This window comes from Pteropus vampyrus, unplaced genomic scaffold, assembly GCF_000151845.1.
Source record: "Pteropus vampyrus isolate Shadow unplaced genomic scaffold, Pvam_2.0 Scaffold69, whole genome shotgun sequence".
In the NCBI taxonomy this organism is placed as follows: domain Eukaryota; kingdom Metazoa; phylum Chordata; class Mammalia; order Chiroptera; family Pteropodidae; genus Pteropus; species Pteropus vampyrus.
Window position 1 is genome coordinate 633,330 of NW_011888850.1, and position 13,032 is coordinate 646,361.

At 41.5% G+C, this 13,032-nt stretch overlaps 1 protein-coding gene and 1 long non-coding RNA gene across 11 annotated transcripts in view; one reads left to right on the forward strand and one right to left on the reverse strand.

The window, feature by feature from the left end:
- Nucleotides 1–13,032, reverse strand: part of RAPGEF5 (Rap guanine nucleotide exchange factor 5) — a 416,073-nt gene that overhangs the window by 324,303 nt on the left and 78,738 nt on the right. Inside the window, exons 3-7 of one of the 10 annotated variants that reach the window (XR_002780767.1) lie at nucleotides 10,557–10,675; nucleotides 8,202–9,867; nucleotides 7,240–7,393; nucleotides 6,698–6,802; nucleotides 622–1,706 (exon numbers count right to left, since the gene is read on the reverse strand). The exons of 7 other annotated variants lie outside the window; for them this stretch is intronic. The gene's annotated coding sequence lies outside the window, so the exon portion shown is untranslated. Of the gene's footprint in view, nucleotides 1–621; nucleotides 1,707–6,697; nucleotides 6,803–7,239; nucleotides 7,394–8,201; nucleotides 9,868–10,556; nucleotides 10,676–13,032 lie in introns of those variants that run through there. 2 more of the 10 variants (XR_002780765.1, XR_002780766.1) reach the window with 2 other exon arrangements.
- Nucleotides 1,075–6,246, forward strand: LOC111740859. The gene is made up of 2 exons (XR_002780776.1): nucleotides 1,075–1,159; nucleotides 3,753–6,246. It is a non-coding gene; the product is annotated as an uncharacterized LOC111740859 (long non-coding RNA).

Genomic DNA, 13,032 nt, shown 5'->3' on the forward strand with positions numbered 1-13,032 from the left:
ACAGGTATTTTTCACGTATTGTCTGTGTTCTTTCTCGAGGAATGTATCCTAATTGCTACTCTGGATGAGACTGCTGAGACTCAAGGAGAGTGAGCAATGCCTCAAAGTCACCGTGGCCAGGTACTGGATTTGAACCCAAGGCAGCCTGACTCAACAGCTGATGCTCTATGCCCCCATCTACTATCTCCAGGCCTCTCATTCTTAGGCTATGTATGGTTTCTTCCATGTAATAAAATAAACATATTGTTAATTCATGCAGAAAAAAAGTCCATGAGATACGGGAGTCATTCAGTAAATTAATATTGAGTGGATGAGTGGACTGAGCCTGTATCAGCTCCTCTCTGCCCACAGGCTCAGCCACAAGTTCCCAGGGAGTGCATGACCTTGGGGATGACTCCAGGCTCTGCCCTCCAAACCGCCTCGCCCATGCCCTGACCTTATAGGACCCTGTAGAATTGAGGCTTCAGGTGGTTTCATATCTCCTGCCAATGTTTCCCCACAAGGCAGACTTTGGTTTCCCTTTGTCTGATGCCCATGGTGCGATGCAGCCAAACCAGCTCCTTTGGGATCCAGTCCAAACCAAAGAGTATTAACAGCATGCATGAAAGAGCATTGAAACAGTTTGAAGAATGGACTGTTTTAAATCATAAATACTGTAAAAACAGCTTGTAGGCATCTTTTAAGAACCACAGATGGCTGGAAAAATGCATTTTGGACACATAAGAAGGTGAAGATATCTGTGAACACAAGGCGAACTTTGGTTTTAATTTTGTTCATTTAGGACCCATAACTATTTTTTTCTATAAAATAAGGAAAATGAAAATGAGGCATCTCTAGGAGTGCACTATAGCATCTGTAGCATGACCTAACATTTCAAAAATGATCTTTAAATTCAAGGACTTGGGGGAAATGGAGACCATGACCGTTTTGTTAAACAAATTCCAGCCTGGTTAGAAACCACATGAACACAGCAAATGAAGAAGTCGGTTAATGACTGACTGATGATGCTGAAATCTCCTCCACTCATCCTGAAGTCACGCAGCTCCTTCTCACGGGCTCCTCTCACAGTCTTCTGTTTCTCATGGCAGGATAAAAGAGGCTTTCTCTCCATGAAAACTGTTTTGCCTGACTAATGCCTGACTCCCAGACCGTGAGTAAGGTGCAGACATGACTTTCACTTAGCGGGGCGGGAGGTGCTATCCCTGTGGACAGTCGGACAGACCAGGACATTCCTAGACACACGTGCTCTGCTTGCCTCCAGGACCCTGCACTCTGCCTCCGTCCTGCTGCAGTGGTGGCTTCTTCTGTGTCCTTGGCTGCCTCTCCCCAACCTCTTAACACTAAAGGACAAGGGCTTAGTTCTCAGTCTTCTCCTCTTCTTTATCTTACTCCCTTGGTTATTCCATTGAGTCCCGTGGCCTTCCAGAGCACCTGTACTCTGAGAACTCTCACACTTGTACCACAGCCCAGACCTTTTCTCTAAATATCAGCCCGTATTTCTGAGTCCCAATTTCACCTCTCTACCTTGACACCTAATGGCTTCCTCTAACTTAATTGGTCTAGAGAGAATGCCTGGTCTTCCCCCAGATGATTGCACAGGAAGTCTTCCCATCACAGGAACAGCATCTCCATCCTTCCAGGTGCTCCAACTGAAGACCACACAGGTGTCCTTGATGCTTCTTCTTCTCTGATACCCGACCTGCCATCTATCAGAACATCTGTTAGCTTCAAAATATGTCCAGAATCAAAGTCTTTCTCAAATCTCTGTTCATTTCCCTCCCCATTTCACTCTAAGGAAACAACCATTTCACGGTTGTCTAGAAAGCTCTATCAGGCTTTTTTCTCTCTGACCTCACCTCCTACTCCTCTCTAGCCACACTGGCCTCCTGGCTGTACCCCAAGAACACTGGGCACCTCCCACCTTAGGAGCATGGCACTGGGTATTCGCACCTCTTTCAGGACTTTCTTCAAATGTCGCCTGCGCAATGAGGCCGCCCTGGCTGAGTAGTCCCTGTGTCCTAAGAGCACTAAATCAGACAATGCCTCCAAAATGCACAGGTCAGGGCCTGGCACCTAATAATACACATCCAATAACTTTGACTTTGAAACCACATGGAAAGAATGGCTGACATGTGCACACCTGCATAGGCCTACAGCCCTAAGGGAAGGCGAGATGCCCGCTTCATGGGATACGAGCTAAGTCTCCAGAGACCCATCTTCCTATCTCCGTGTCTGTTCATATTTGTTCATATAGACACCTTCACCAAAGGTATCTCTTTCTTGTCTCCTCCTGCCCATTACCCTGTAGACAATCTAGATAAGTTCCCGCTTTTATAACCAGAACGTCTCCATTTCAAACAAATCTTATCCTTTTAGAAAACTTGACAACAAAAACTGGGCATTTTCCACTAATTTCCTCACCCCCAGTTCCTCCCTTGGGTCCTCTCCAAGTCTACGCAAGCGAGTGGACACTTGGAGTGTGACGAATCCAGCACTTAACCACAGATGGCATTCATTCTCATGCTTGCCCAATTTGGACCAAAGTTTTGACTTAGTTGATTTAAATCCAGAAAATATCCAGCAGTTTACAATTTATTATCTCTGACCACTCGGAGAGTGGTCTGTGTGATTACTTTTTCTTTTAAAAAAAAAAAAGTCATATGATATTTTGAACTGGTTAACTTCTATGATGACTTACAGTTATTATTTAAGAGAAAAAAATGGAAAGTTTTCTTGCACTTGGGTGAGAGGAGAGGGAACTGCCTGCATCACTGATGCTTTGGAGTGTCTGAACAAGAGTAATTGGAAGAAGGATGGATGCAACAGCTTATCTCTTTGCCTTTCAAAATTAAAAATTGAAAGCTATTTATAGGACAACTTTAAGGACTTAGAATTCCAAACCAAGCAATAAAGTTTGTTCTCTTCACACGAACTTTGAAAAGCAAGCTTAAATGTTCTCAAGTTTAAAACCGAAAGAGGAAAATGATGAAAACAAAAGTATGGAATGACTGAGGAGATAATTCCAAGAATTCCAAAAATGTCCCCATATTTTTCCATTTCATCCTATAAATGAAAAAGGCATCAAAGAAAAATAATGCTACTTGCACAGTGCTTGTCACCTCAGAAATCACTAAGTATCTTTACTCTTTAGTATCTTCATTTTGATTATAATAAATAAGGTAAAATCCGTATCTGGGGTTTTTGTAAAATATTTGTCATATGTATGAATGCATGTATATGTGTATACACATATATTTGGTTACGAATTTTTTAATCATCAACTTAAAAATGTTATTTGGGGCAAGAGTTATTGGAGAGGATGGTAGGGAAATAACAAGGACTCAGTCCATGTTGTCCCTTACCAAATGCCAACACTGAGAAATACACTCAGTAAATGTTTGTTGACTATATGAATAGATGACATCGTGCAGTTAACCAAAATACGTATTAAAGCAAGATGGTAGCATGTACAATATTAAAGGAAGGACATTCAAGCAACCGGGAGGAAGCTTCTGCAACGATCCATGACATCCCGATACCAACATTTTGTGGTTGTTGTTGACATTTTGACATTCGTACCAAATCGTAATCCCCCACAACAAACGATCAAACTTTCAACTGCTTTTATTACCATGACAAGGTGCATAAGATGCCCCTCATGAGCCTTATCCGATTGCTAATCTGCACCCCATCCCTGACTCTCATCTCATTCTTCCTTAGGCCTCCCTTCATCCTTTACTCTTTCCTTCCAGGTGCCCTGGAAGGAAATCAAAATATCCCTGGTCTCCAAACAGTGTCATCCATTGTCCACACATGGGGCACCAATGGCCTGACCAGTGGTGCTGCTAGTGGCTGCATAAGGAAAGGCAGAGTGAGAGGAAGTCAGAAGGAAGGATCCACGAGACTTGGCACCAAAGCGGATGCAGCAGACAGAACACAGAGAGTGGCGGCTAAAGATGACTCTAGTCAGTATGTGATGAAAGAATGAAGACTTTGAGGAAGTAGGAAGCAGAACAGGGTGTAAGGACAGCGGAAGAGGATGTATTTAGACTAGGGCATGCCAAGGTCAGCAGCAACATCTGAGCCCTGAGTGGTTCCACAGTGTCACACATGAGAGACGGCGATGTGTGGCAACAATACGCACTGGGGTCACGTTCCAGCAGGGCTGTCGAGCAGAAGAAGGAGCTCTAGGAAAGAGATCCCTAAATGAGGGTTGTGTTGATGCTGCAGGGGTCTGGCTTCCACATATGCCAGGCCACACACTCCCTGCTTCTCACCACTAAGGGAACCAAACACTTGCTCTCACTGATTGTTGATATCCCTTCCAGTCTGAAGCTAGAAGAGGAGTCCAACTTTATAAGCCATGTGTGGTTGAGGGAGTTGTCAGAGCTTCATCACAGGGAATGCTCATTACTCTTCTATACCTCGCTTATTCGAATAAAAAAAACTCCTTAGAATTCTTCCCCTGAGAGAAAGTTCTTTCCCCTGAGAAAAAACGGGGCTGCGATTTGGAAACCCGAGGCACGTTTGCCAGGGCTGCTGTAACAAAGTACCACGAGCCGGGTGACTTAGCAACAGAAATTTATTTTCTCGTAGTGCTGGAGGTGATGGTGAGAAGGAGCCTGATATCAAGGTCGATTCCTTCTGAGGGAGGTGAGGAAAAAGGACCTGCTCTAGGCCTCTCACCGTGGCTTTTAGATGTCTGTCATAATATTCACATGGCGTCCTCCCTGTCACTCCACATTATCTTTCCTCTGTGTCCAAATTTTTTCTTTCCATAAGGACACCAGCCATACCTAGTGTGACCTCACCTTAACTCGATTACCTCCCAAAAGACCTTGTCTTCAAACAAGGCCACATTTTGAGGTACTGGGGAGTAGGACATCAACATATGATTTGGGGGGTTGGTGGGGCAGGCACAAATCAACCCATAACATCAAGTCAGAGAGGAAGTACACATTCCAGGAGACCTCCCTCTAAGTGTGCAGAGCTGGCACTCATCAGCTTAGCCTCAGACCTTTGGAAATCCCCTGCATCTGGTTTTCCTAATTCTCGTAATCTCATTCCACCAAAAAAGACATCTAAGTACATTCCGTGCATTTCTGGTGAGGAGCTCACTCTGCTGCACTCATATAACTTGCTCAGTTTTAACTAGAGTGGTTTAAGTGGTTTGGTTAAGCCAAGATCTGAGGCATTTCACCCATTCCTCTAAGCCCAAACAAATCTGATCTAGATGTTTAAGACACTGCACAATATTAGACCATCTGAAGCTCCAACGTTTCGGGGCAAATTAGGATGATGATGAATGTGGTTTGTGACCTATTCCCTTCTAGTCATTACAGGGAAGCCCCATCTCATATTGCTCCAAACTGGTTGGAGGGTCACCACTAGATGAGACAAAGTATTTGCATCCAGGACAGGGAAACATGGGCTCAGATGCAGGTACTTTGGTAGAGCCCTGACAAGGTTCCAGGTACTGTGCTAAGCCTGAGGATTCACCAGTGGGCAGAATGGTCTTCTGGATGGGAGATGAAATTCTCACATTACCAGAAGCAGAAGGAATTTGCAAGTGGGAGGGCCTAGAAGCTCAGGGCCAGTGGGACTGAACCTGCTGCTTTTGGTCACAATTCTTGCTTACTGATTGTGCGAACATTTTGATGGGTGGATTCCCACACCAAACCAGTTGCTAAATATTTTTACATTACCTTAGTGCATGAACATACTGTTGGGAGGGAAACTGGGAAGGGGGTGGAGCGGTAAGCAGCTTAAGCCACGCTTTAGATGGTTACATGGTTTAGAGAATTAACTTGAGGAAAATGAGGCAGGATTCGTGCAGCAATTCTCAAACATCTCAGCATCAGGACTCTTCCAGTGTTAAAAATTATCGAGGACCTTAAAGAGCTTCTGCTTATGTGGTTTTGTGGTTTATATATATTAATATTTACCATGTTAGAAATTAAAACCAAGAAATTTTTATAACGTGTTCATTCGAAATAATAACTAACCCTTTACATGTTAACATAACTATCATATCTTTCATGGAAACTAACTAGATTTCCTCCCCCAAAAATGTAGTAAGAAGATTGTCATCGTGTTATATTTTTGGAAATGGATTTAATGCCTGGCCTCAGCAAAGACAGACTCTCATAACTACTTCTGCATTCAGTCTGTTAGTTATGCTCTTTTAGCAGATGTATATGAGGAAAATCCGGCCTTACACAGATATATAGTCGGAAAAGGCAGGACTTTGTGGATCTCCTGGAAAGAAGCCGTGGCTTCCCAGGGTCCTCTGACCACACCTTGAGAATCACTAAACTAATGGTTTTGTTATCTTGTGGCATCCTGTTTGGACCTCATCTCCTAGCTATCCTGTTACAAGGAGATTCAAACCTCAGGATTTTAATCCATAATATGAAGTTTTTTCATTCGTCTGTGTCATGTACATACCTATAAAGTCTGAAACCTCCACATTTGAGAAGTCGGTTTTGGGCTAAAAGTCGCTATCTTTTAGTTTGTTTGCAGTGAGAAAGTTAGTAAAAAAAAAAAAAAAAAAAAAAAACTAGAAACAATTATAATTACCCAATACCTATATTTAATTACCAGACATAGATGTTTGTTCGTGGCTGTTTTTTACGCTTCCAACTCTGAAGACCCAGAAACTCATAACTATGAACTGAAATAATGTTAAAATACGTACCCGAAACCATAGGCAATAGAAAGTAATTTGTAAATTTTGTTCTGCTGTCTTGTCTTTTTTTTCTTGGTCTTTCGAGGAACTGTGTCACATGAATCACGATGACCACTGGCAATGACAAAGGAAAATAAAGGACACTGGTTCATTGCCCAACTTTTCAAGCCCGATCCAGATGAGCAAACTGAGGCTCTCTCTGCTGACCAAGGGGGCTTGACTTTAACAAGACTCAGTATAGACACAAGAGACAGACTCTTGCAAATCTTAGCTGAGATATAGACAGTCTCACCTTGAAAGCAGCCCCCACGTTGTTTTGTCTAAGCCAGTGGTTTGTAGAATACCATGTGATCACAGTTAACAAGGGCGACTGATTTCGATGGGACCAGGCCATGTGCACCGAAAAGGCTAAAGAAGCCCACTGTGAAGCTAAGTCCTGAGACCAACAGTGCTGGCCTAAGTCTTAGATCATGGGAACAGGAGAGAGGAAGAAGGAAGAGCTCACTCTAATTCTCTTCCTGAAAACAGGGCTGACCCTAGACCGTACTTACTCTGAGAGGCCCACTTCCCTTTGCCACCTCGGACGGTCCCTCTCCCTGAGTGCGTGGTGCTTCCCATGGCCGTGTCCTGTCATTCAGGTCCATGATTTCCCCAGTGTCATCCCTCAATCTCAGCTGCCCTTCTCCTCAGCCTCTGGAACCTCACCTAGGGGCACCAACAAGATTGACGTCCTATGTACATTCTACCTTTAAGCTTTTCAGTACACGTGTGAGCCCTGCCTTGTCCCTCTTCTCTGTGCTTAGCCTTAAGGTGAAATTGGTGTTTCTGCCACCTGACCTCCCTTGCCAGGGCCATTTGCATCTTTAGAAGCAGGTTTAATTGGTGGTCCCTTGTAGAGTGTCACAAAGAGAAGTGAAAACACTCAGGTGATGTGAGGGGAAATGTTGAAGACTGGGGAGAAGTCACGAGGACGGCTTGCACTGCCACCCCCAAAGCTACTTTAAGTTATTCCTGGCAAGAGAGAAGGGTAACGCCCCAGGAAACTCAACTTTGGGTCTCTGATTTGCTGTGAATTCCCCTACTCCCTTTGCTAGAAAAAAGAGTGAGATGTTATTTCTAGATTTATTTGAAGAAAAACCAATAGTGGTCCTTCTAGCTTCAAATGAGGATTTTTTTAATGCATGGCCTATAAGATCTGGCACTAGTTTGACTGATGGGGTCTACAGAGGCCTCAGTGGGATGCTGCCAACTGAGTGTCAATCAACGTGTCTTTGCAACAGTGACAAAATGACAATTTGTTTTTGTACTCCTGGGGAAAGAATATCTTTCTTTCTGCCTCATTGCAAATCATTGAATTCGTGACAATATCTGTCAGGCTGAATCTTTCTGATACCACATTTTCCTTTCCATTGTGGTTGGCTTTCCTTGGTAATGATTCTATTTCATAATTTTCTTTCTGGGCTCACATCTCTCCCAGATGTTACGTAACAATCCAAAGTGAAGTATGACTCACCACAAAATTGTAATAAGGATGGTATCGATCTTCATCTTGATTGTGTCCAGCAGTAGATTACTGTCCAGACAGATTTCATAAGGAGTAGAACTGGCCGTTTGGGTTTTCTGGGATGACAAATTGGTTTTGACTCACTGAAGGTGTTAGAACCCCAGCTAGACCCCGGAAAAGATCTTGTGTGCCAGTCAAAGGCTGCGGGAGATATTTCATTCTCAATTTTAGTGTCCCAATAAGATTAGACAGACACGAAGAAAAAAGTACTCTGCTCACTTTTAAAGAACTGTTAAAGCAATTATAATTATTAGATTGCATACATGGATTAAGCTGTGGAATAGGAATAAGAGGACCTTAAAAGATAATGCAGTTGAAAGTATAAACACACGTACACTCATATTTCATGGAGCAATAGAGGAAAATTTCTTCTGAAAGAGTAAATAAACTCAGGAAAACCAGACTAATGAATTCATACACATTCCCTGCTTTATGACCCGATGGTTTTATTCAGTTAAAATGTTAACTTTCCACACTTGGCTACCAAAATAGCTTTCCATTCTGAGGTAGTTACTGCAAAGTAAGTAGCTTAAGTTTTCCTCTCACACCTCACCGGATATTAATCTTTCAGGGTTCTTGTCCTCCCTTTTGCAATGTTTCTAATTTTCATACTTCCTATTGAGAAACTGCTGCACACACTGAGGATACTCTGCCTGGTCAGCAGGCTCGGTTGTTCTGAGTGGCAATTCTCAGAAGACATGTCTCCACCGTTTTCCCTGATTGTTGCTTCAGAGAACACTCCTTGTGTCCTAGAAGTTCCGAGGTTTGTCAGATCCAGATCACTCTCTCTGACTGATCATGGTCTTGAAGAGCAGCTACCATTCAGAGTTTGTTCTCCTATGGAATTGTCACAGCTAGGCAATCATCCCACATTTAGAAGCATTAGAGATTTTTAGAGGTGATTCTCTGGTGATAATGTGGTTTTACACTAGGTGGACCCAGGAAACATCTTTGAGGAGTCTCAGGTCTTCGGTGAAACACCGTCACATCAGGTAGAAACAGCTGTGAGCGGAATGGTAGGATTTGTTTTTGAACTGTGACTCCTCATGTACTTCATGGATTGTCTTGTCTTGTTGTCCATGCCAGGAAATCTGAACTGGGAGGAACACGGGCAATTTTTCTAAGGCTCATATCCTTGAAGGACATTTCTTTATTTGAGGAGGAGTGTTTGTTCCAAATTGAGGAGAATTGAGAAAATAGTCCGTAGGACTTAAATTCTCTGTTGCTGTCTCAGTTGTATATACTATGTGACAAAGCACCCTATTATTTAGGGGCTTTCTATTCATGATTCTGTGGGGCAGGAATTCAGAGCAGGCTCGCTGGGGATAGTTCATCTCTGGTCCACATGGTGTTGTCTGAGGCAGATCAAGTGGGGCTGGAAGACGCAAGATGGCCTCGCTCATGTACTTAGGGTATAGATGCTGGTGAGGACTGGGGTACCTCCCTTCTCCTCCAAGTGCCCCTCTCTTTCCACGTGGTCTCTCATCAGTCAGGAATCATATTTACATTGAGGATACTGGCTCGCCGAAAAAACTGGAAGTATTCTTAGAACTCGGAAGTCACACAATGTCACCTCTCTCACATTCTATTGATTTAAGTAAATCGCAGGATCAACCTAGATTCAAGCAAAGGAAAAACAGACTCCATTCCTTGGCTGGAAGAGCACCATGACTACACAGGAATTGCCGGTAGCTATTTTTTGCTGAAATGCTGCATCATTTTATGTGGCCTACTCCTAGCAAAGTGCTTCTACGTTCCTTCACTTAACAAATTAATATTAGCTAAAGAAATCAGAGAGGGTTGCCTTGTTTTATCAACTCCAAAATGCTACCAGTTGTAAGATGCACATTGTTTTATGTATCATTTACAAAGAAAAAGGTCAAGTAAATTATGACATGACATAAATTGTTAAGATGCATCTCAATTTCAGAGATGCTAAATGGTGGGGGAAATGAACATAGCAGAATTAAAAAAATGTTAATTATCTGATATATAATTCAATAGAGTTTTGAGATAAATGGGTTAAAAATCCACAGTTTAAAAATTAGTCATTATTTTATCACTGACTCCATTATCAACTTGCATAGTTCTCATCCTGGCACCAAGGCATTCATCCTGGCCATGGCGTGATAGAACAGGGCCTTAAAGGATCAGTATCTTCCTCTTACCTCCTCGCCAAACTATGGGGAAAGGCAACCCATGGGAATCAGGAGAACAATTGGCTATTTATAGCCCAAATGGCAAAGTTACACTGTATTGGGAAACCGATCCTTAATTTTGGTTGCTTTGTACCACTCAGCTCACCCAATAGTACTAGACTTTCTACTGGTTCCTTTAATTCACTCACTGAATGGTTTTCACCATTGAATAAGTTCTCTGTAATTTTGCAATGACTTCTAGATGAGAGGGTTTCCAGGAATGTGCTAAAACATAAAAGCAATGATTACCATATTTTCAAATTCAATCAATGGTCATTGGGTTCCTACTGTGTTCTATACAGTATGCTAAGTCCTACAATGGTCAATAAGACAGACAATGCAGCTTTCCTTCTTCTAACTTATAGTCTAATGGGAAACAAGTAAAATAAACATCTTAAATCATGAGAAAGCCTGGAAGTACTATGAGAGAAATAAAGAAGGTGATGAGGGAGAGTAAGAGGAACCCCCTTAAGACAGAGGTGACCATGAGAGGGCATCCTGAGGATAAAACATTTAAGCAGAAACCTAAATATTAAAAAAAAAACAAAGGAAGGTGTTCTAGACCAGACAGAGAAGGCAGAAAGTATACAGATGCTGAGATAGCAGAGAGTTTGGTGTGTTCTTGGAACTAACACTAGATTAGTATAATCAGAGCACAAGGAGAAGATTTCTGTAGAAAACCACAAAACATGCCTAGAAGGGCATGTTCAAATTTCTCCTATGTTCCACAAAGTCAAAACAAACAAACAAGAAATCTTTTTAAAATAAACAACAACAATAAAAACAAGTGGATCTAGAATTTTACTAGCCTATGAATATCTCTAGGAGGAAAACATGAGCCCTATAGTGGTTTTTTCTTTACCCCTTTCTTAGAATATGATGAGACTGTTTCTTGGATTTATAGAAGCTTATTAACTAAGTCAGTGTTTCTTAAACATGGTGATAAAGTAACCTTTTAAAGGAAAAAATTATAAATAGTCAATGTTGACTTAATCATTTTAGTTATGTTTCTGTAAGATGAATGAAATGTAAAATGCCTTATGCTCATCTCTCTTACACAAATCTACAACTAAATCAAGTTTATAAATTAACTACAGAACCAAAAAAATGCAAATTATCAGCATTCATCTACAGTATTGGATGATTTTATTTTCTGCTACTAAATTGCTAATGTTTGCTTCACCAGTAGAATATTCATTGATGTGGTTTTTTTTTTTTTAACTTGTTGTAAACTTAGACCATCATATAAACCATCATATCTTTTTTAAAAATAAGCTTTCTTTTAACAATGCATCTAGTCTCTTTAAAGGCTAATTAGCACACTCCAAAATATAATATTGAAATTAAAAAATACTGTTTAACAAAAAAAAAAGTTCTGTTTTTCACTAGTGCATTTACTTCTATCTAACCATCGCTAATTTGTGTAAACAAAGACAAGATTTCACAACATAGCCACTGACTTTATGAAAATGTATCGATGGCCAGCTCTGGGGTCTTTATAGTTTTACAAGCCGATGACATGGGTCATTCCATTCTCCCACTACCTTACTCTACAGAATGACTGCAAAACCCTCGAGTGTATGTTGTAATGTAATTTGGTTTTACCTGGTACTAACATGATCATATGTTCAACGTAAGTGCTCCTATGAAACTGCATGGATTGCTTCAATTAAAGGAGGTAGCCCGGGAGTTTCCGAATGTGCTTGAATTACTTTAAGATTATCTGAAAATCCAAAAAGGTTTAATTCCTATAGATTTGGGGGGCTAAGGAAACATGTCAGAAGGCTCCAGGTTATGAAATGGTACACACATTAATAATGAGGCCAGATGGGAAAATGAGTCATCTGAACTGTTTTATAGCATCAGGAATAATCAACCCAGTGTGAATATAGCCAGATAAATGCATGCCACAGAGACAAAGCATGGAACATCTATCCAGTTTAGAAAGAATGTGGATACGAAAGCGTAAAAAAAAAAAAAAAGTAATAGCTTATAATAATAATTAATATTTTTAAGTGTCTAGAGTTCAGGCATTGTGTTAAGTAATTAATAAATATTAATGAAAAAACAATACAGTTCATTTATTAGCTACCACACACATATCTACTGGAATAACATAGTTCCAACTAGGTTACTTAAAAAAAAAAAAAGGCAGAAGGGCAATGTGTTTCTAATTCAAGAATATCGGGCTTAACAATCTAAACAAAAATCTCTGAAGAGAAATTTCCTGTCTAATTTCCAGAGACCCAGTCTCTCCCTGAGTTCCAGACTTGACTATCAATACACATCTCAAACTTAGAGCATCAGTGATACATGGTGTCCAAAGAGGGCTGCCAGCAGCTCCTTCCTTCCCTGTACAGGCATGCTGCTGCTGATCTTAATGGCTTGTTCAACCAGGAAAACACAGCAGAAGTAACATTTGGGTGCTTGTAGAGCTAGGTCAAAGGAGTCCTTAGAAGTTCCACCTGGCTCTCTTGGAGCGCAACGCCTTAGAATACTCCCTCTTGGAAGCCAGCTGCCCTACTCTAAGAAGGCCAAGCAACAGGAGTTGGCATTGCCATTGAGAGCTCTAGGTGAGCTCC